Source organism: Lissotriton vulgaris, chromosome 4_1 (genome assembly GCF_964263255.1).
Source record: "Lissotriton vulgaris chromosome 4_1, aLisVul1.2, whole genome shotgun sequence".
In the NCBI taxonomy this organism is placed as follows: domain Eukaryota; kingdom Metazoa; phylum Chordata; class Amphibia; order Caudata; family Salamandridae; genus Lissotriton; species Lissotriton vulgaris.
In genome coordinates, this window is record NC_141691.1 from 2,114,697,396 (window position 1) to 2,114,722,288 (window position 24,893).

The window sequence follows — 24,893 nt, forward strand, 5'->3', positions numbered from 1 at the left end:
TTTAATTAGTTAAATATATTTTAATTAATTTAAAAATGGTAAATATAATTTAATTATCCCTAAACACAAACCTACCCCTGAACCCTGAAACACCCCTGTACCCCAAAACCCAAACCCTGCCCTAAAACCTAAAAACACCCCGGTACCCCAAAACCCAAACTCTTCCCTAAAACCTAAAAACACCCCTGTACCCCAAAACCCAAACCCTGCCCTAAAACCTAAAAATACCCCTGTACCCCAAAACCCAAACCCTGCCCTAAAACCTAAAAACACCCCTGTACCCCAAAACCCAAACTCTGCCCTAAAACCTAAAAACACCCCTGTACCCCAAAACCCAAACTCTGCCCTAAAACCTAAAAACACCCCTGTACCCCAAAACCCAAACCCTGCCCTAAAACCTAAAAACACCCCTGTACCCCAAAACCCAAACCCTGCGCTAAAACCTAAAAACACCCCTGTACCCCAAAACCCAAACCCTGCCCTAAAACCTAAAAACACCCCTGTACCCCAAAACCCAAACCCTGCCCTAAAACCTAAAAACACCCCTGTACCCCAAAACCCAAACCCTGCCCTAAAACCTAAAAACACCCCTGTACCCCAAAACCCAAACCCTGCCCTAAAACCTAAAAACACCCCTGTACCCAAAAACCCAAACTCTGCCCTAAAACCTAAAAACACCCCTGTACCCCAAAACCCAAACCCTGCCCTAAAACCTAAAAACACCCCTGTACCCCAAAACCCAAACTCTGCCCTAAAACCTAAAAACACCCCTGTACCCCAAAACCCAAACCCTGCCACAGCCTCCAAAGCTCTCGAGTCATCACCGCTCCCAGGCAGCACACCCTTCATGCGGCTGCCGTCGTGCACCAGCACCGCCACTTAATCAGACTGCTGCAGTCGCACCTGCCACCAATGCCGACCGTCGTTGCGACGGGAGGCCGCGCGCAGGTCACCCACCACCCTCGTCGCTAATGTCCTGGGGTCACGCAGTATTGTTAGCGGCTGGCGATGGGGCCACCAGTAAGATGGGAGGGTAACAAGGTTTTTTGGACAGGGAGGCCTAATACTAATGATGCGCACTAAGGGAACACACAACCACTCTTTATCTTGGTCTGCGCCGGCAGCCACATGCGCTTTATTTATATTCCTCTGCCGGAGCCCGGCCCAAGGAGTTGAATGTGCAACATTGTATGGTGCTGGCCGGGTGGCTCACTAGAGTGGGAGCCCATTTTATTTTGAAGGGCTGGTTTAGCAGCAGTTCTGCAATATCAGCTCCCTGTAATAAAAGCGGGAGTGGTGCTTCTCGCTAGCACCTCCCACCCCCGCTACCGGGGCCAGCCAACCAGATTGCCTGGGCTGGTTGCTGTTCCAAATCCGGTCGTGCTTGGCATAATCTCTGCACTAGGGTTTAAAGTTCTGAGTTAAGCACCCCTGGTCTCAGAGAATGTCTTAACTTATGTGGAAATTCCTATTTACAAAGGAAGAAAATGTGTGATTCCACTATAGTGAAACATCATATTTCACCAGTGGCACCAGCCGTAATAATTAATACCTACTTGCCTCGAATTTTGTGTCTGTAGCTACGACTGAATTAAGCTACTAAGTGGTAATATCGTCTGCCCCAGTAGACGGTTGAAGCCTGGCCCTCTACACTCACAAACTGATCATAGTCTCACAAAGATATAAAGCAGTGTTATGAAAACATTTATTCTTTTCCAAAGGAATCAAATAATTAACATTCCAAACATTTTTACAAATTTCCAGCTGCAAGTCCATATTTTTCACTTCAGGTTAAGATCCGAGGCACACACACAGTGTTAGAGTGTAATGGGAGTCCTGGAATCGGAAAGCTAGAAGGAAAGGCAGCTAACATTTTCCCCACTAAATGGACAAAATGCATCTGGAATGACGTTGTGAAAAGGCTTCTTGTGCCTGAAGAGGCTCTAGAAAGGGATGGAACAAAACATAAATACATACTTGTGGAACTGAAACTGAAAAACTGGAAATGTTTAACATTTTTGAAGCCTGGTCTGAAAAGCATGGTAAAGGTAAAATAAGGAAGGCAATGGGGAATAAAGGACAGAAATATTTGTATAGCATTTGTTTACAATTTAAACTTTAGTAGCAGGACAAACAATATGACCTTACTCAGCACTGAAAAGAAATAAAAGAACTGAGCTGACAGGAGCGGTGAAGTGGCAACAGGCAGCGATTTAGAAGGAATTAAATCATTCTGGACTTCTTACAGATCAAGGGGCATATTAGCAAGGGCGTTATCGCTGCTTTAGCGGCACTTTTTGCCGACAAAGCGGTGATTTTTTTATCGCCCAATTACCAAGCTGTCGCTAACAGCAGTTAGCGACAGATTCCAGGCGATAGCGACCAGTTTGGGGCCCAATTGCATGTCAGCGATATTTATCGCTAATGACATGCAAAGTGGACGTACCCAAACTGTTAGTGACCGAAAGCAGGCAGCTAACACAGCTATTGCATATTAGCAATACCCACAAAATCATTATGGACTTCTTACAGATCAAGGGGCATATTAGCAAGGGTGTTATCGCTGCTTTAGCGCCACTTTTTGCCGATAAAGCGGCGATTTTTTTATCGCCCAATTACCAAGCTGTCGCTAACAGCAGTTAGCAACAGATTCCAGGCGATAGCGACCGGTTTGGGCCCAATTGCATGTCAGCGATATTTATCGCTAAAAGACATGCAAAGTGGACGTACCCAAACTGGTAGTGACTGAAAGCAGGCGCTAACACAGCTATTGCATAATAGCAATACCCACGACGCCATAAAAAAACACGCTCTAACCACGAGTAGCCCCAGGATTTTACACCTGGTAAACACCAGTAGCGACCCTACACCCCGCCTTTCCAGAAAGATCAAAGGCATGGTTTATGAAGCACTATGCAATGACTGGATTACGAAGCAGGAGGCCGACTTCCTGGTGAATGACTCCCCCAGAATACCAAAATTTTACACCTTGCCAAAGATTCACAAAGGTAAAATACCCCCACCAGGAAGACCGATCGTATCTGGTATTGGGTCAATCCTTGAACCATTGTCACAATTCTGCGATTGGTTACTTAAACCGATCGTACATAAATCACGATCATATCTACAACACACTAAAGATGTACTCTGTCTCCTGAGAGTTTTTTAAATTGGTGCCTCCTCTTCATCACTATGGATATTGAGGCACTTTACACAAGTATTCCTCAGAGACGCACATTAGAAGTGCTGGAACATATCCTTTTGAATATGGAATGGAACTTCCTCACACCACAACATTTTATTATGGAATGTGCAGAGCATTAACCGAATTTTTGGGGGAATTCGAAGAAGTACTATATCACTAGATTGCTGGTACCTCAATGTGCAGCACATTTGCCCCTAGTTTGGCCTGCTTGTACGTACACCAGTTTGAGGAGGACCACATCTTCCATGCAAACAACCCTTTCGCAGATAAATTAAAAACCTGGACACTGCCATAGCTTTTGTTGAATGGGTCAACACAAAAGATCAACATCTTAGATTTACCCACTCAATCAGTAAGGACCAGGCGGTCCTTTTAGATCTGGAGATTAAGATGAACATGGGAGGCATAGGCACGCAGGTACATAATAAACCTACAGACAAGAACAGTTTATTATTATACAGCCGCTTCCACCCCAAGGCCCTGCGGAACAACTTGCCGGTAGGACAATTCATTCGAGTCCGAAGAAACTGTACAGAGAAGGAGACTTTTGTGGAACAGGCAGACATTGGAAGAAAAACTCCTTGAACGGCATTATCCAAGGAAAATAATCCGACAAGCAAAGAAAAGAACCAGAAATAACAATCGCGACGCACTATTGGAGACCGTAAAAAAAAGAAAAAACAAACAGACTTGTGTGTGTCAATACATATACCCCGGTATCCAATACCATTCAGAGAATTGTCCGAAAGAACTGGAAGATACCCCATGATGCAGGGGAGAGATGGGACCCCCCACTCTTTACGTTCAAACGGAGCAAGAACTTACAAGACGAACTAGTACATGCAAAAGAGCCGACTACAATGAGGGATGACCAGATCACCATGTGGAACACCCAGAGACCAACAGGACACTATGCTTGTGGAAACTGCATTGCTTGCCCCTTCACTTCAACAACGAAAGAAGTTGATATAATCACCCCACGCCCATGGAAGTTGAACACTTTTTCCAACTGTAACACGGAAAACGTGGTATACCTCTTGACATGTTCATGTAACTTGAAATATGTGGGGATGACCACCCGTAAAATAAAAACCAGAATAAATGAACATCAAAGCACGATTAGGTGTAAAAAGACCAACACCAAACTCACCAAAAACGTCCTGGAATGCAATCCTAAAGACACTGACCTCAAGTGGGTAGTCCTTGAAGTAATGAAGAAACAAAAGATGGACTTGATGAAACCCTTACACATCATGGAAAAGAGGTGGGTCTATCGCCTCCGCACATCAAGCAAAGGACTCAATGATGGAAGACTGGCTACAACTTGCGCCATGAACCGGACTACATTAGCCTCTGCCGCTATTTGATCAACGTATGTTTCCACCTCTTCATCCACACGCATAGATTCATAATTGGCACCTACATATATTTAGAGTTGATCTATCAACAGCCCGTGTCACTACACTAGTATGCCTGGCATTTGTTTGAAAACTTCAGTGCCCCCATAGCACACTGTGAGATGCCCAGTGGACCACAATTCTGCAAGACAACGTATTGGGGCGCCCTAGTATGTGAGCACCTTAAATGCACTTATTCATGCCCACATTTGCATTGCCAAAAAACTGCCAAAACCAGGTAATAGCTGGTATTACGCTTCCTGATCCCCCAACCATACACACTCCCACTAGGGAGGACCGCCGACCCCCCCTTTTTTTACTCATAGGATTACCCTTGGATGACTAATAAGCATCCGTTTATTGCCCTGTATGGTGTATCTTACATTGATAAAATACTTGTGACGTATTGCGCATGTGCACAGCAGTCCGTTCTTTAATTTTTTCAATAAAAAAGCCCGCGCACATGCCTCGCGCTGAGCCACTTTCATCTTGTGCATGCGCGAGATAGCTGAATCACGTCCTCCTATTAACAAGGGCAAAGAGGAGAGACAGCGCCTTGCGAGTCACACGCTACTATAGCAACGAACGGCAACACATTACCGGAAAGTCCTTATAGGGAGAGTCAGGCAACTAGGCAACGCTTTACATAGCAGGCCGCAAGACACAGGATGGCCCACACCGGCTCCCAAACACTATTATTAGGCACCAATTGCCTCACACTGGCTCACTATAAAAACCCCTGATAATACCACTCACTCGACCTCGAGGAGAGGAAGAGGACTGATGAAAGCTCTTAAACAGGGTAAATTGGAAGAGCAGGTTTATTGGTACAACCATCAACAGCAAGCCACAGCAACTGACTCAGTATTTAGAATGTAATCATTCCATCAATGATGTAAAGTACACAGTGTTTCGTTAAAGAGACAGTAACCATAACACATCCCCTAACCAAAATAAAAAGGAAAAAAGGAATGAGATTTAAGGACAAAAACAGCATTAAAAGAAACTGTATAAAAATAACTTAATACAGAACATAATCCTTAAACTTCCTAGGAGCCTGTCTTGTCCTAGGAACTAGTCTTGAACTACCAAGAACATTTTCTTGGCTATGACTAGAAGAAGTGCAAGTATGACCGGAATTATCAATAGGCCCAGAACCACTATTAGGATGATTTTTAAACTCGGTACACTTTGCCAATCTAGACATGTTCCAAGTGCACCCATTGTCTAACGTCACAACATTTTTCCTAATAGCAGTAATGATGAAAGGACCACTGAAATTGGAAGTACCCTTGTGTCCATATTTTGGTTTCTTCACAAGAACACTATCACCAATATTCCATTTTCTAAATTTGACAGCCATCCTATCATCATAACGTTGTTTATACTTCCATTGATATTTAGCCAGCGCATCTCTCCTTCTCAACTCATTCTCAACACTATCATCACAAACCCTCTCAGGAAGCCAAGCTGAGTCTAGCTTAGAATTAGCCATTCTCCCCCTCAATGCTTCAAAAGGAGACTTTTGCATGATAGCATTGGGAACTGTGCGATGTGCCAGCCAGGTCTCCCTAAACACACTACTGAAAGAAACCTTAGACTGCAAAGCCCTTTGCGCACAACTCTTTACAACCCTATTCATTCGCTCAGTAAGTCCATTCGCTTGAGGCGAATAAATAGCTGTCTTCTGGTGAACAATCCCAAGATCTTTAAGAAAACAATCCATCTCATTGGAGGTAAATTGTACCCCATTGACAGTGAGCACATACTTAGGCACCCCTTCTGACACAAATACATCCTTAAGAAACTCAATTATGGCTCTAGAATACAACATACCCATGCATTTTGAAATCACCCACTTTGAAGTGTAATCCACCAGCAATACCACAAACCTCTCATGTGAGGGCATGAGCTCAAAAGGACCCGCTATGTCCAACCCCACTTTTGTCCAAACTGTAACAGGAACTTCTACTGGAGAAAGAGGAGATTGGCTAGTGGTGTGCGATTTGTCATTAGCAGCACACAAATGACAATCCTTTACAACAACTTCCACCATCCGATCCATACCAGGCCACCAGTATCTCCCTCTGATCCGAGCCTTAGTGAGATTCCTCCCCAGATGGCCCTCATGAGCCAAATTGACAACTTTCTTTCGCAAATCACCTGGAGGTACCAGTCTGTCCCCTCTCAATAAGTTTTCCTGACATAACGTCAAATCATTTCTAACCGTCCAATATGGCTTTAATTCATTATCCAGTTGATCATACCTAGGCCAACCATTTCTGATGACATCCCTTAAAGATTGAAAAACAACATCATTCACAACACAACTTAACCATTCATCCTTAGACAAAGATATTCCAGTACCCAATTTACACATTCTAAGCTACCTGAAAAACCATCTCTTTCAATCGGCAACCTAGATAAACAGTCTGCAGGCTTGTTATTTTGGCCAGAAATGTACTGTACAATAAAATGAAACACTTGTAGTCCTTCACTCCATCTCTTCAATCTAGGTGTCATATGATCACTTTGATGGCACGAAAATATCTGAACAAGAGGGTGATGATCAGACCTCACAACAAACGGAATGCCCCATAAAAAGAATTTAAAATGATGTATCGACCAAAATACAGCCAACGCTTCTCTCTCAATGCAAGAGTAATTCAATTCTGCATCCTTCAAAGCTCTTGAAGCAAAAGCCACCACAACTTCCTCTCCATTTACAATCTGAGAAAGTACCGCGCCAAAACCTTTAAGGCTGGCATCGGTAGTGACACTAGTTTTTAATTTAGAATCAAAATGACCCAAAGTGGGCATCTTGCCAATCTCAGTCTTTATTAAACGGAATGCTTCCTCACAATCACTAGACCAAGTGAACCGTACACCCTTTTTCAAAAGAGTTCTTATAGGCTCTACAATGCTTGCAAAACCTTTGGCAAATTTGGAATAAAATTCCGCCATGCCCAAAAAAGACTTAGCCTGGTGTTTATCTTCTGGAGCCGGTGCCTTAACAATACTCTCAGCCAATTCTAACTTCGGTTGTATCCCTTTCCCAGAAATTACATGCCCAAGATAAGTGACTGAATCCAAACCAATTCTGCATTTCTCTTTCTTAACTGTGAGTCCCCTATCAGATAACATCACATTCCGTAGCTCTCCTAGAACCATTTTCATCACCCTTTGAAAGCAAGCAGCAGCCGAGGCCAACCCAAAGGGCATTCTTAAGAACTGATAAGCACCAAGGGATGTTACAAAAGATGTTAAATGTCTGGACTCTTAATGTAAAACAATTTGGCGGTATGCAGAAGAGAGAACTAGAACACTAAAAATATTTGCTCCTTTCAAGATACTGATTGGTTCAGAAATATTCGGCAGGGGCTGCCGATCAACCCAAATACATTCATTTAAACCACTCAAGTCCACACACATTCTCACCGCTTTACCACCATCCTTGGGTGCTAAAACTATCAGACTCAACTATTCTGAAGACTCAATCTCTTCTATTACTCCCAATTTCAATAATTTCTCAATCTCCAGTTTCAAAGGCTCAACCATCATATTCGGAACTTTCCAAACTTTATGTACACAGGGTTTTGCTGAACTCTTAAGAATAATCTTGTGCTCAAATCCCTTTAAACATCCCAGTGTATCCGAGAACACTTTAGGATATTTCGAAAATATTTTGTCAGATTGAGACACACTGCTAACTCCATCAGGAAAAGTAGAAGAAAGTAAGTCTTCCATAAGCATGACTTGATCATGAGGAGTTTTAGCACAAGGATTTAGAATTATTCCAAAATCATGTTGATGTTTCCAAATTTCCATCCAAGAAGATTATCTCCTCTAACAGCTACATAAACTTTGCCAGTAATTTCTTTACCCCGGAAATAAATCTTAGCTACTGTGTACCCTAAAATATCTATTTTTGACCGACCATAGCTTAGAGGAGCAATGTCTGGAAGTAAAAGTGGAAAATTTTCTAGACCAACAACCTGATCCCAAATTTTGTTTCCTATCAAAGTAAATGGAGATCCAGAATCTGCCATAAGTTTAAATATATACCTATATCACAGAATGGCATAGTAATTCGTTCAGAATCAATACTCTCTCCAATATCTTTTACATTTGACATAACCACAGTGCGTACAATGTCAGACATATTTTCATTAGACTCTTTCTTTTTTTTAGACCTACAAACACTAGCATAGTGACCTTTACCCCCACAATTATTGCAAATGCTATCTCTTGGAAAATAATTCGGAAAATTCGAAGTGTGAGAAAACTACCACATCTGAAACAACGCATTCTCTGATTAGTATATGAGTGTTGTTGACGAAAATCTCGTTCTTTAGGTAAAACAGACTCTTTAGTAAAAGAGGGACGACTTTCTTGAGAACTTTTCCGAGCTAATGAGTTCTTTTGAGACAGTTTGTTTCTTGAATTAACTGAAACTTTGGCAATACCATCAGAAGCATCTTCCAAAAATTCCTCTTCTTCCAGTCTATGTACTACATCTTGATTTTTCTTTTTTACGTCAAACAAAGTGTGATTCGCTTCCTCTTTATTTTTTTCTAATCTCTTTAACCCAAGTGGAAGTATTCTCCGTACCTTCAACAATAGCCATAGCCTCTTTCAGGGTAGGGTTTTTGGATAACAATTTTTCTTGGACTCTTGTGCTGTTCGTGCACCTCACATAACTGATCTCTCACAAGTGATTCTGATAATTCTCCAAAATCACACGTGCTTGCAAGAGTTTTTAGAACAGCTACATAAGTACCTACACGTTCAACAGGACCTTGCACACAAGTGAAGAATCAATGGCGTTCTAAGACAACATTCATTTTAGGGCCAAAATAACTTTCCAACATAGACATAGACATTTCAAAGATATCTGAAGGTTCCCCATCAGCTCCACCTACTGGTATGGTATCCATGCTATCATATGTGTGCCTACCTTCAACTCCTAAATTATGCAATAAAATTGCCTGCTTTCTAGCGGCAGAAAATGTTTCCCCCCAATCGCCACCAATTACGAATCAAAAAGATTTCACCATCTCCTCCAAGAAGGTATAGGTTCCCCTTCCTCAGAAAGAAATGGTGGGGGTTGTGACATGCTGGAAGTAGTAGCCATATTGTTGTAATAAGTGAAATGAAATCAAATCAGAATTAGAAGAGAGAGAAAAATAATAACTCACATCCCACACAAAATCATGAAGAGTTTCACTTCCCAGACGTTGTAAATTAAGGCTAATTATTAAGGAAGCATCAATGCGCTGTCATGCACATCCGCGTGATTAGTTACCGTGGCAATCCCAAAATGTGCTGCCGTGCGCATCGGCGTGATCAGTTACTATGAGATACAAAATGCGCTGCCGTGCGCATCGGCGTGTTTCCAATCGAAATTGCGTTGTTGGTTGCTAAGGTAACGGTGATCCAAAATGGGACGTTGCACGTTGCCTGCGTTAGGCGTCAAAGATCAGAGTTCCTTTGGTCATTTCCAGTGTCGTATCGCGTTTCCAGCGTCATGTCGCGTACAGGAGCCGCTCTTAGAATGAAGATGTCAGAGAAGCCAGGGAACGCGCTGAAGAAACTGGTAAGCTACACGTGATGCCACACGCGGAGCTGGTTTCAAAGTAAAACAAAGTCTCGAGAAGCAACTGTAACTGTTGAACAGGTAAACAAAATCAAGTGAAAGTTACCTGTTTTCAGAAATATTCGCGCAAACAATCCAGTAATCCTTGCATGATAGCAGTTAAGGAATATTTCATATTTTATTGTGAAATTGCCGATTTTCGCAAAAAGTAATAGTCAATCCGGAGGAAGATGAAGGCATTGAGTGTTTAGAATGTAATCATTCCATCAATGATGTAAAGTACACAGTGTTCCATTAAAGAGACAGTAACCATAACAAGGACGCATACAGGTGGAGCAGTGAAGAGCAGATCTAAATACAGTAAGAGTGTGAATGTGGGAAACAATGTGTTTTCTTTCTTTTTCAGGTACTGGCTATAACAGTAAGAACTTTTGTTCTTTTTATTGGAACTATATAATTACAGAGTATGTTCTTTTCTCTCTTCTTCTCCTCATTTTTTGAAATTCCCAGTCTAGCTCTGGACCAAAGGGGTCCCATCCCCTCACCCTCCTATGGGGCACTTAGCTCCTCTTATAGGGTAAGCAAAGACAAATACATTGTCCTAAATGTATGACTCACCATTTGTGTGCACCAATAGCCTATCACATTTAGTGTTCTGTATACAAGGCAATTTGGTTGCTTTGTTCAATGGTTTTCTACACATGGTTTTCTACAAAAAAAAATGTTCATGTCTCATTTCAGGCTTTAGAAACCAAGGCCATCTTGCAGTGGAGTGTGTCCCATCATCCCACATAATGGAATTCCTCCTACCGTAGTTCGGTGAGAGTGGAGCCCTTAGTTACATATATATATATAGGTCCTGATGAATGCCACGGACCCAATTGGGCCACCAGGCAGAAACATGTTGTCCCTTTGACATTGGTTGGGGGACTATTATATCCCCAACACACGACCACGATTTTAAGACACCATACAGATACCAGCAATTTTAAAATTAATGTGACATCTGCAATGGATTTTTAACTCACTTTTTCTTTATTTTTGGCCCCCACTTAGTTTAGAAGTGGATCCCTGTCATCAGGTGTATGCCCGCCCTCTATCAAACCAAGTTTTTAGAGGGCGAGGGCTGGTCAATGATGAAGCATGACACCAGGTGGTGTGTGAGACCAGTCCTTCACTTTTTGTGAGATGCCTGCACTCACGAACTAGAAATAGTTGTACTTAGTACCTTTGCACTAGTAGTGGCTCTGGTGTGTAAAAACCTGACTTAGCCATAATAGTCAATGGGAGGTTGATTCTATGGGTAAGTCCCCACCTGCCTATTAGCGAGATTTTCCACAGCGATAGGATTTTAATGCTGGAAATCTCACATTATAGACGGGTTTTGCCGCTATTGCTGGATTTTTTTTATCGCTGTGGAGATGAATGTTGGTAATACTGCGTTATCTCTGCGATAAAATCCAGCAATAGGAGGCGATCTAAAAAATTGCGCTAAGGGTGGTTTGCGACAATTTTCGCAAGTTATTGCTAATATGTCCCCCAGTTTCTAAGCATTTTAAATACTAGGGCACCTCACTCCGGTGTTGTGTAATCAGAAGACTGAAGTGTGAGACAGAATGGTGCTGCAACACTGATCCTAAGGTAGACAGAAGATCATGGATATTACAAGTTCCTTTGTGGTGGGAAAGTAGTAATTCATTCATTCACAACAATTGGGTGTGAAGTAATCAAGGTTTTACAAGAGCTTTGCTGACAATACTCAGTATGAATTTGAAAAACATCACACAAGTGAGACTTTAAAGAAATATTAGATAAGATGAAAGGAGGGAGCGCACGTAAAACTTCAAGGACTCCTGGGAAACTATCTGAATGGAGACTTAACAAATGACTCACATTTTCCGCATTCAGGGGAACAGGCGCCTTGCAATAATATGTCAGGAAGCCGGCCACCTCTTCCCTTACACTGCAAGGAAATTAAAAAACAAAAAAAAACAGGTGTGAGTCTGACAGATCGTTATCCCAGATTAGCTGACAAACTGAGCTCTAAAGGATGCTAAAGAGAACCATGGTATCAACCGCCAATGGACAACAGACAATTAATAAACCAAACGATCAGCAAATGAAGACACTTTAAACTCTTATAGTCTAAGATGGAAACATGGAAACATTATTCATTACTGTTTGTTGTATATGAACCTTTTTTTAATATCATCAAAAAAGATTTTCATTGTCTCCACTTTTCGTGTATCAGTTTTAAACATCTTTAATGTATTTACCATTAACTATTAGATATATTGATATGTTGGTGCTAGAAATATTATTTACATTTATTTCACAAGAACCTTCCTAGGGGAGCAATTCTTGCCTACTGTATTTGCAAAATCCCACTTTACATCAGTATTCAGCCTTGTTGACAGAGGAAAATGAAGCAGAAGGAGATAAAATTATTTGACCAGGATCACATAAAGTGGTCGGTTACGAAGGAGGGAGCGCAATCTAAATCTCCTAGTTTCACACACTAGACTCCATATGCCTATTTACCAAGATTCTATTTTCGCTTTTGTTCACATATGTCAAAATTAAACTATCCCAGTTGTATGCCTGGAAATGATATCTGGAGAACTCCACACAGTGGTAATGGAGTGTCCTGTACAAGGCAAATAGTTTTTTCTCCGTGGATAAAACATTTTCCTCATTAAGAAGTCCCCTACAACCCTACCAAATCTAGAGTTGATCCAATTGTCTTCCCACATGGAAAGGAAGTTAATCAAGGCCTAGATAGGAGTACTTCTCCCACCAATTCCTGCATGGGGCAGGGCCAGGTGCCGACAAATGTGTATGTTGGCTGCGGTCCAAAACTTTCTGGACAGACGATACATTGGAACTCCCACTTCCAGCAATTGACAGGGATTTAATATTCAGGGTTTCTCCTGTAAAGATGAATCGTGGATCAGAGTTAAAGTCAAGATATAATTTTATTAGAAGCAAGCAGGTACAATGTTCTTACTCCAGCAACTCCTCTCTAACTGCCTCCCTACTACAATTCTAGAATCCTACTATGTAGTATTCTACAAGTTACTATGACACTGGAAATATCCACAGTAAGGACACCACATCTTTCCCCTTTATATTAAATCTAAATAAGAACAAAATAGAAAATAAATTGAATAGATAGTAATAACAATAGGGAGAAGAAATGTACAATTGCATAAGCATGTGTTATGAAGTCATAAGAATATATAAAAGTTAAAGAAAGAGTGCAAACACCCTATCCTCTTCCAAAAAAAAATGTTTACATACCATAACTTCTATATTTCACTGGCAAATTCACCAATCTGCTAGAATGTGTTACATTATTAGAACTGTTAGAAGATTGTGCACTATAATCGAACACTGCTCTTTATGAACACAAATAGGTTTTAAAGAAGGGTGTTTTAACCTTACATCTGTAACATCATCCCACATCCAAGTCATAAACGAGGAATTTTCTATACATCTAGTTCTAGAATAATTACTGATATGATCGTTGTCACATTTTACCATTCTATTTTGATGCCAAATTTTATCATCACTTAATTTAGCAGATTTTGAAAAGGAATCATTAACTTGTAACAGAGCAGAATATTAGCTTTTCCCTTTTTTCACTTTGGATCCAAGTTTTACCTTAACCCAATCACCAAATTTTAAGTCATCATCTTTAGTGTTATGTTTCTTATCAAAATAGGCTTTGTAAGACTCATGCATCGTCCTTAAATTTGAGCGGACCACAGCAGGTGACCATTTCCCACACACTTTCCTAGACTTCCATGAAACATTGTCTTTCATAAAAGGTTATCTGCCCCTTAAGATCCTAAAAGGACTTTAACCTGTTCCAGTGTGTGTGATACTATAAGCCCACATAGTGCTGAACAATTATTTTTCCCATTCTTTACCAGCACTTAAAGAAGCTTGTACACTACCCATGATTACTCTATTCAAAGGTTCTACTATGCAATTCCATGTTGGATTGTAGACTGCAGTTTTCCTTTCACAAATGCCTTTTCTTTTTGAAAAATGTAGGAATTTGTCTGATGAAAATTGTGGCCTATTATCACTAAGAATACTTTTAGGAATGCCTTCACAGATGAATTTTTTTTTCTAAAAAACAAATAACTTCTTGCCAAAATGTTATGTAATTTCAATTTCTGGCCATTTAGAATAATTGTCAATGACAACAAGAATGTGTTTAACATTACCCATGCCATCCTCAATAGGTCCTAATCAATCCATGCTTAAATCTTTCCAAGGGTTATCAGGAATGACTCTGGTACGTAAAGTAGGTCTAAATACACGTTGTGTTTTGTCTGAATCTTTACAACTGGAACATTGTTTGACAAAGGTTTCTGTGTTTTCGTCAATGCCAGGCCACTAATATGACATTTTTATCTTATTTTTTAATTTGATAATGGCCAAATGGCCTTCGTGAATACTTTCCTAAATTCTGGAGCGTAGTTTTTGAGGAACAACAATCCTTTCACCTCTACATATATAATTACCATTATCAATGAATAATTTGTCTTTGATTTCGCACATTGCTCTTAAATCGCCTTGCAAACCATTTTTATTAGGCCACCCTTTTAAAAAAAAGTTACAATTATCACTCAAACTATTATCATGTAAATATTCTGTGTCCCATTCCTCTTTGTAAATGGCACATGCTGTATCATATATAGCTGCTACAATGAAATAATTCCAATTATTTTACTCTGCTTCATTGAGAGGTAGACGAGATCTACTGAGATAGTCAGCCACTTCATTCCTCTTACCAGGTAAATATTCAACTTCATATGTAAAATCTAACAACTTTAAACTCATTATGGCTATTCTGGAAGTAGCTTTGAGTATTCCTTCAGCAGTCAACACTTAAGGGTTTAGGTCCATGTGCAAAGTAAATTTAGTGCCCCAAGCAAACTGTTGCAATTTCACTATGGCCAATACCGTAGCTATTATCTCCCTCTCTATCACTGAGAATTTTTCCTCCACTGGAGATAGGGAGCGAGATGCAAATGCAATTGTTTCTTCATCACCTTTTCTATTAACTTGTCATAAAACATCACCTACACTCTTGCCACTTGCAGCAGTAGTAATGATGCTATGGGCAAAACTATCATATCCTTGCAAGGGAACTGCAGAAACTAGATCATGCTTTATTTTCCCAAAGTCATTTTGGAGTTCATTGTTCCAAAAAATACCTTGCTTGACTTTAAGAAGTCGTCTTAAATTATACATTATAGATGCAAAATGTTGCACAAATTTGGAATAAAACTCAGCTAAGCCAAGAAAAGACCTCACTTCATCCTTTGACTTAGGAGCTTAAGCGTTGCTAATTGCCATGAGCAAAAAATTTTTAGGTGAAATTCCATCTTCACCAACTTCATGGCCTAGGTAAGTGACTAATTTCATCACAAATTTACACTTTTTCAATTCTGCTGTCAAACCTCTCTCTGCCAGTTTACCTTTGAGGCGATCATCATGTTAATTTTTATCACGACTCATAATTAAAATGTCATCTTGAAAATAGGTTACTCCATTTTGGTTTTTAAGCAGTTTGTGAATTAGTCTTTGAAACACGTAAGCTGCTGAAGTAAGATCGAAAGGCATTCTAACAAAGCGGTAACACCCAAATGGAGTCATAAAATGCTGGTAAATTCTTACTGCTCTCATGTAATTTTATCTGATGGTAAGCAGACATTAAATCTATAAGTGAGAACCATTTGATACCATTGGGTTATGACAGTAATTCATCTATCCTTCTTAAAGAAAACATATCAACAATAATATTTTTGTTAAGATCTCTCATATAAATACATAGATGTAAACAGCGATCCGGTTTGCATGCTATGACCAAGGGAGCCAACCATTCAGCACTCTCCACAGGTTCAATTATCCCTATTTTCTCTAAAGCATCCAATTCTGCCATTACTCCTTCCCTCACACTTATGGGAATATTCCTGGGTTTGTGACTGACAGGAAATGCATTATTTTTTAGCACAATTTTGCGGACAAAACCATTAAGTTTCCCAACTTCACCTGAAAAAACTGTGGGAAATTGTTTAATGATGTAATTAAATAAATACTTGTTACCTTTATCCAATAACAATACTTGATCCTCAATCTTTGTATTGAAGATAATTTCAAGTTCTCCTTGGTCTATCCAACCTAAGACTGATGGTCCTTTTTCTGCCACATACAATTTACCAAGAGCAATTCTGTCTTTGAACTTAAAAACTTCTTGTGCACACCCCAGCATAGGGAATTTTTCTCCTATGAAAGTTACTGGTTGAATTTCAGGAAATTCTAGTTTTTTTATGAATGACATTAGCAAATTAATCTTCCCAAACAGTACGTTGTATAATTGTGTAAGGTGAACCTGAATCAGGTACAATTCGTAAATGTACGCCACCAAAACTTATCTCACATACGGTTATTTTCTTAGATTTTGTATATACATTTAAAACAACATTCTCAGACACACACATTTCCTCTATGCTTAGCATACCATCATACCATCATCCATCATCACTTGAAGGTTCACTGTTCTCTTCATCATTGACGTTTTTGTCTTCGATGCACTCTACAACTTTCTTGTTTTCTCTATTAATTTTTCTTCTGCAAGCTTTAATAAAATTACCAATTTTACCACAACAGCTCCATTTTGATTTTATAGCAGGACACCTTATGTCATTTGTGAAGTGACCTTCATAACCACATCTAAAACAAACAGGAATGTTATCATCCACCTCACTTTTGCTTGTTGTTGAACGATTTACCATGCAATATTTTACTGACAGTATTTCCTTCTTCATTATTTTTCAAAGCAAATATGGTACACCTTTTGCACATCTCACCTTTTTTTACTATAGCAATAATTTCATTTAAAGGTCATCACCACACTAATGGTGAACAGTCAGTAGATCTTTCCACCACACTTAAAAAAGGACTGGTGTTCTATCCATCTGTGGACCCTTATGTATCTGTGTACCCCATCCATCTGTAAACCCCTATGTATCTATGTACCCCCCTATGTCAGGGGGGAGCTAATATAGACAGGTTCTGTCTGTCTGCTGTTGCTCCTGTATCTGCTTGTGATAACTAGTACATTCCGTAGTTGAGACATCAATGTAATGAACTGCGAAGCAGAAATATACCTGCCACCCCACATAGCTGCTGTTCTATCCATCTGTAGACCCATATGTATCTGTGTACCACATCCATCTGTGGACCCCTATGTATCTGTGTACCCCCCTATGTCACGGAGGAGCTGATATAGATAGGTTCTGTCTGTCTGCTGCTGCTCCTGTATCTGATTCTGATAATTAGTACATTCCATAGTTGAGACATCGGTGTAATGAACTGGGAAGCAGAGATATATGTGCCACCACCAATGCTGCTGTTCTATCCATCTCTGGACCCCTGTATATCTGTATCCCCCCCTATTTCATGGGGGAGCTGATATAGACAGGTTATGTCTGTCTGCTGCTGTTCCTCCCGTATCTGCTTGTGATAACTAGTACATTCCATAGTTGAGACAACAGTGTAATGAACTGTGAAGCAGAGATATACTTGCCACCCCCCAGGGCTGCTGTTCTATCCATCTGTAGACCCCTATGTATCTGTGTAACCCATCCATCTGTGGACCCCTATGTATATGTGTACCCCCATATGTCACGGGTGAGCTGATATAGACAGGTTCTGCTTGTCTGCTAATGCTCCCGTATCTGCTTGTGATAATTAGTACATTCCATAGTTGAAACATAGGTGTAATGAACTGGGAAGCAGAGATATATTTGCCACCCCCCACTGCTGCTGTTCTATCCATCTGTGGACCCTATATATCTGTATCCTCCCCTATGTCACAGATGAGCTGATACAGACAGGTTTTGTTTGTCTGCTGATCTTCCAGTTTCTGCTTGTGACGACTACTACAATCCATAGTTGAGACATCTGTGTAATGAACTGTGAAACAGAGATATAGTTGCCACCGTCCAAGGCTCTTGTTCTATCTATCTGTAGACCCCTATGTATCTGTACCCCATCCATCCGTGAACCCCTATGTATCTATCTACCCCTCTATGTAACGGAGCTGATACAGACAGATTCAGTCTGTCTGCTGCTGCTCCAATATCTGCTTGTGACAACTAGTACATTCCATAGTTGAGACATCTGTGTAATGAACTGGGTTGCAGAGATATACTTGCCACCTCCAGGGCTGGTGTTCTATCCATCTGTGGACCCCTATGTATCTGTGTAACCTCCTATGTCACGGGGGAGCGTATATAGACATGTTCTGTCTTTCTAATGCTGCTCCTGTATCTAATTGTGATGACTAGTCCATTCCATAGTTGAGACGTCTGTGTAATGAACTTGGAAGCAGAGATATACTTGCCAGCCCCCAGGGCTGGTGTTATATCCATCTCTGTACCCCTATGTATCTGTGTACCCCCCAATATCACAGAGGAGTTGATATAAAAAGGTTCTGTCTGTCTGCTGTTGCTGCTGTATCTGCTAGTACATTCTATAGTTCATACATCTCCAATAAACTGAGATGCAGAAATATACTTTCTTCCCCCCAGGGGCTGGTGTTCTATTTATCTGAGAACGCCTATGTATCTGTGTACCTATCTATGTCACGGGGAGCTAATATAGACCAGTTGTCTCTCTGTCTGCTGTTGCGCCTGTATCTACTTGTGACAACTAGTACATTCCATAATTGACACATCCATGTAATGAACTGAAAGCAGAGATATACTTGCCACCCCTCAGGGCTGGTGTTCTATCCATTTCTAGATCCCTATGTATGTGTGTACCCCCCTATGTCACCGGGGAAGTTATATAGAAAGGTTCTGTCTGTCTGCTGTTGCTCCCATATCTGCTTGTGATGACTAGTACATTCCATAGTTGATACATCTGTGTAATGAACTGGGAAGCATAGATATACTTACCACCCTCTATGGCTGGTGTTCTATCCATCTGAGGACCCCTATATATCTGTATACCCCCTATATCACAGGAGAGCTGATATAGACATGTTCTGTCTATCTGCTGCTGTTCTCATATCTGCTTGTGACAACTAGTACATTACATAGTTGATACATCTCTGTAATGAACTGGTAAGCAGAGATATACTTGCTACCCCCAGGGCTGCTGTTCCATCTTTCTGTGGACCCCCATGTTTCTGTGTACCCCCCTATGTCATGGAGAAGCTGATATAGACAGGTTCTTTCTGTCTGCTACTCCTTCCGTATCTGCTTGTGATGACTAATACATTCCATAGTTGAGACATCTGTGTAATGAACTGGAAATCAGAGATATACTTGCCATCCCCAGGACTGGTTTTCTATCCATCTGTGGACTCCTATGTATCTTTGTACCCCCCTATGCTACAGGGGAGCTGATATAGACAAATTCTGTCTGTCTGCTGCTACTCCCGTATCTGCTTGTGACAACTAGTACATTCCATAGTTGACACATCTGTGTAATGAACTGGAAAACTGGAGAATTATATTTGCTCCTTTTTCCATAATCTCCCCCTCTTTCCTCGCAGTCTACCTCTCTCTGCTTATACTGTCCCCTCTCTTCTGATATACCTCCCTCTTAACATACCCCAGTCAGTATACATACACTGTTGCATACACTCTTGGGCAGATTTACAAGCCCCTTGCGCCTCTTTGTTGTTCTATTGTGTCACTTTTTTGATGTAATGTTGGCAAAAATAATGCAGCAAATTCGAAATTTATTTGCAAAATGAGTCAGGGTTGTGCACTGAAATGTAGTAGTTATATACATGGAATTTGTGTAGTTACTTAAACGTTTTAGTGCAGTAAATGTGTTTTTGTAAAATGTATGGTCTCATATTTTTTCTCTAGAATCACACTGAGCGTCTATGTACATTAAGGAATTATACTTGCCCCTTTTTCCATAATCTCCCCCCTCACTCATCACAGTCTACCTCTCTCTGCTTATACTGTCCCCTCTCTTCTGTTATTACCCCTCTTTCCTTATTCTCACTTCTCTCCCCTCATAGTGCTCCTTGTCCTCATGGTCCCCCTTGTCCTCATATTTCCCCCTTTTACCTCATTGTCTTCTCTGTCTCCTTATACTCCCCCTTCTTTTTATACTCCCTTCTCTGTCCTCCTAATCCTCCCTCTCTCATCATTCCTCCCTCTTAACAATTCCCTAATCAGTATACATACATTGCTGCATACATTTACAAGCCCCTTGCGCCTCTTTGTTGTTCTATTGTGTCACTTTTTGGATGTAATGTTGGCAAAAATAATGTAGCAAATTGAATATGTATTTGCAAAATGAATCAGGGTTGTCCAGTGAAATGTAGTAGTTATATACATGGAATGTGTACAGTCACTTAACCGTTTTAGAGTAGTAAATGTGTTTTGGTAAAATGCATGGTCTCATTTTTTTTGTCTAGAATCACACTGAGGGGCCGATTCCAATTCGTTAAAATCCCCTACGATTCACCGTTCACACCTTTTTTCCAGTGTGATTCGTACACCTACAACGTCCCTGTACGTACAATGAAGCACAATCCTAACCCAAAGCATATTCACATACGAATCGTACCAAACACCATACGAAAACAAATCCATACAATACATATCCGGGTCATGCTCTACGCGCCATCCCTATGTAAATAGGCAGCAGTTTCCATCCCAGCAAGTACGATTCATCTTGGCAACACTCCATATGACCCTATTGCTACGGGAGCTGAAAACTGCCGTAAAAGGAGAGTACAGCCCGAACCGCACCCCGGTACACGACATACACGTCATGAACCCCATCGACCGTGTCATCCCAGTCCTGTACGCCTATGACCTGGTGCACAGAAACCGACAACGGCGCAGACGGTGAGTACAACGGACCTTAACAACGGAAGTATACTTGTACGGTGCGTCACACGCTTGGGTATATCACCATTGCAACAGTGATATGACCCGCACACATGCCATGAATTTTGGGGTATGGTGCGTTACACGCTCACGTATATCACCATTGCAACAGTGATACAACCCGCACACACCACATGAATGTTGGGGTACGGTGCGTCACATCTGAGGTGTGTGTGGATATGACTCCCAGCAGTACCCAGACATAAGAGGGGTGGGTGGATATGACTCCCAGCAGTGCCCAGACATAAGAGGGGTGGGTGGATATGACTCCCAGAAGTGCCCACACATAAGAGGGGTGAGTACACAGGACTCACAGCAGTGCCCAGTTATAGGGGTGGGCATTATCATCATCACACAACAAGTACATGGGTGTATGTTTATATCCCTAACCTGTGACAGTCCTGATAATTGCACAGCAACACATCACTTACAGCATTGTCCCACTACACGGAGGATGGATTTCTGTCAGACACTGCGTGACACACCACATGTGGGTGTGATGTCAGATCCCACATTCAAATCCACCCATGGAGTTTGCAGGCACCCTACATACCCTCCCATCATGACTGAATAGTGTATAGTCATGTAACAGTCCACCAAACAAATAGAGCAAAAAGGAAAAACACACTGTAATGCACATCCAGGACCAGATATGAATGTCCAGGTGGTGAAACATGTACTCTCTCATGGAAGGTACAGGGTTGAAACCCCTTAGATACAAAGCACTAAATTGTGAGTTGTGTTCACAAATACCCTGCATAAAAAATCCAAACATAACGGTAAGGCTGTGATCATACATCTGCGTAGTGTGATAAAGGCTGATGGTGTCCATGAAGGCAATACTACATACTACAAACACAAGTACAGTGAGTAGCATGGATGGCACAGACTAATGAGCAGAACTCATTTTTCAGCAGGCATGGCCATTGCTGAAGTGAATGTCCAAATAAATAGGAAATCAGCACAAAAGTCACCAGTACAATTGTGCAACTGTCTATAGTGAAGATCTCATATGTCACTGAGGAAGGGCCACCCTTTTTGACAATATCAGTAGGCAAACTGAACACACACAAATAAAGATAATTTGCTGCTACATTGTGATGGCACATAGATACCATGGTCCACATCATTACCATCAGAAAATAGACATCTTTCACAATACCAAAACATTACCATGACACCAACTCCTAGGCACACAGCACCTAAAGCAAGTCCCTGAAATGCAATAGTTTAGAATAAAAAATAAAATGCTTTATTCAGCTCCAAAAGGAAAATTAGTTTATAAATGAGTCCCGGCTCAAAGAAGGCCAATGGCCAGTCCACAAAAAGGTTTGTGTTTGGTGGCACGTTGGGGAGGTTGTCACCCCCAAACATGCCTGCACATGACGGAGTCAAAGGTCTGTGGACCCATGGGGGGCATCATCTGGGTCAGTGACCGGCACCGCAGGGACAGTAGAGGGAAGGGTAGGTGTTGTGGGTGCAGGGGGGAATCCTCCTCAGTGGCTTGTGCAGCGCCATAGGTGGAAATGCACACTGCTGCCAGTTAAGCCAGACCACTACCTACACCCGTGGACACAATAGGAGTGGAGGTAGAGGGCTCTGAGTCTTGCGGACTATGTCTGTGGCTGCATGCCTGCCATCTTACCCCAGTCCCTGTGGGTGTGCCTGCATCCCCCTGAGATTGGGTGCCTTGAGAGCTGCGCCTATACTTCCGTGGTGGTGTGCTGGGTGGCTCTGTTGGTGTGCGTGATCTTGTGTGTCTGCGTGTTCTGTGGACAGGTATGGGAGAGGGGGATGTGGATGGATCTGAAGGAGTGGGGGGAACTTGCCTCTGCAGGAGGGCAACTGCTGCCGTCAGTGTGGAGTCTATGGACGATAGAATCCGATGTTGGTCAGACATGTTAGCTGACATGCCCCCATGAATGACAACAACTGTGTCAGTAGCTGAGTTTGGCCATGGAGGACAGTCAGCATTGATGTCTGACCATCCTGAATCTGCCGGAGTATGTCCACAGACTCGGCACTGAAGGCAGCAGGGGAGGCAGGGACAGGGGCTGCGGTGCCGGGTGCGAATGAGACATGGGGGGCAGCACGGACATAAGGGACCCTAGCAACTGGGAGGGTGGAGATGGGTCTGGAGGAGGTGGGGACAGACACAGTGCTGCATTGTAGACACACCATTAACCACATGGGAAATGTGAGCACTGTAGTGTGCGCACTAATACAAAACAGCGTCACACCAAAACCACATACATGGTTCAAAAATGTTTGAGGTACAATCATCTCTGTAACAAACAACGTAGCCTGTAAAGCCCCCAATGACAGCTCTGTCCTGCATCATAGGGGATGTGCATGGTGATAACTCTAACTCACAAATTACATCCACAACTCACAACTGACAAGGCCAAATAGGCAGGCCAATCATACCTCTCCTGCACAACACCCCCATCACTCCATTAATGTGATTGATTCAGCTCCAGAAGTAAAACAACATCTTATTCAGGGTCTCAAAAACTCTGTTGCAACTTTTGAAAAAGTAAACCAAGGTCACCTCCTGTGGCTGGCAATCCATATTAGTCACAAACAACCAGCAACAGATCCTTGTGAATAGGCACACAGGCACTGCCCAGTGTGAGTATGCACAAGCCAAATCTTTTTTCCATGGACAGTGTGAAAACCCACATAGAATGGGCACAGTGTTGGATGACACACATTATTAGGAGGCCAGGCTGTTGCAGGGGACTGTAGTGGGCACACAGATCCATGAGTCTAGAAATTGCTGCCTGTCTCATGAATAACCATCTTGTCACTATGCATATTTTGCAAATGATGTACATCATGTATGAGTACGCAAAATGGGTCATGCATGCTGCTAGGGTGTGCATTTTAAAAATTACACTCCTATGTTGATACTCATGATCAGTGCAAACAAATGTGAATGCAAAACACAGTACACAGGTCGTGGCACAGGCAAGGTACTAACACATGTCATAGACCTCCCTCCCACATGATGTGCCAATCAATGTGCAGTCTAAGTACATCTGCAAACTTTTAAACAAACAAACCAGGGGACACATGTGGAGGAGGTGAAGGGATGGAAAAGACCAACAGCTGAATATGGGGAATTTAAACTTCAATGCACAAATAGCCTGTCTGACCGGACTCCACATATGTGGGAGTGTTCCCAGGCTTCTGGGCACCTCAAGTACCATGTGCCACACTGCACTACAAACAGACATGTATCTACCCCCTCCTTGCTGCTGTCCGTCCTGCAACTGCCTATAGAGGTCTGGAAAGACCACTTCCACGACCCAAAGCATGTGGGGGTGAGGTGACGGCTGCCGCCATGCCAACTTGCCGCTGCAGGAGGGCAACTGCTGCCGTCAGTGTGGAGTCTATGGACGATAGAATCCGATGTTGGTCAGACATGTTAGCTGACATGCCCTCCATGAATGACAACAACTGTGTCAGTAGCTGAGTTTGGCCATGGAGGACAGTCAGCATTGATGTCTGACCATCCTGAATCTGCCGGAGTATGTCCACAGACTCGGCACTGAAGGCAGCAGGGGAGGCAGGGACAGGGGCTGCGGTGCCGGGTACGAATGAGACATGGGGGGCAGCACAGACATAAGGGACCCTAGCAACTGGGAGGGTGGAGATGGGTCTGGAGGAGGTGGGGACAGACACAGTGGTGAAAGATGTTGTCACCGCATATTCCCCTCCCCCGCGGAGTCAGAAGCCGAGCCGTCCGC

The 24,893-nt window shown here is 42.0% G+C and overlaps 1 pseudogene; it reads right to left on the minus strand.

Annotated features, from left to right (window-relative positions):
- LOC147725152 (1-aminocyclopropane-1-carboxylate synthase-like protein 1) overlaps nt 1-24,893 on the minus strand; it is a 198,209-nt pseudogene that overhangs the window by 128,361 nt on the left and 44,955 nt on the right.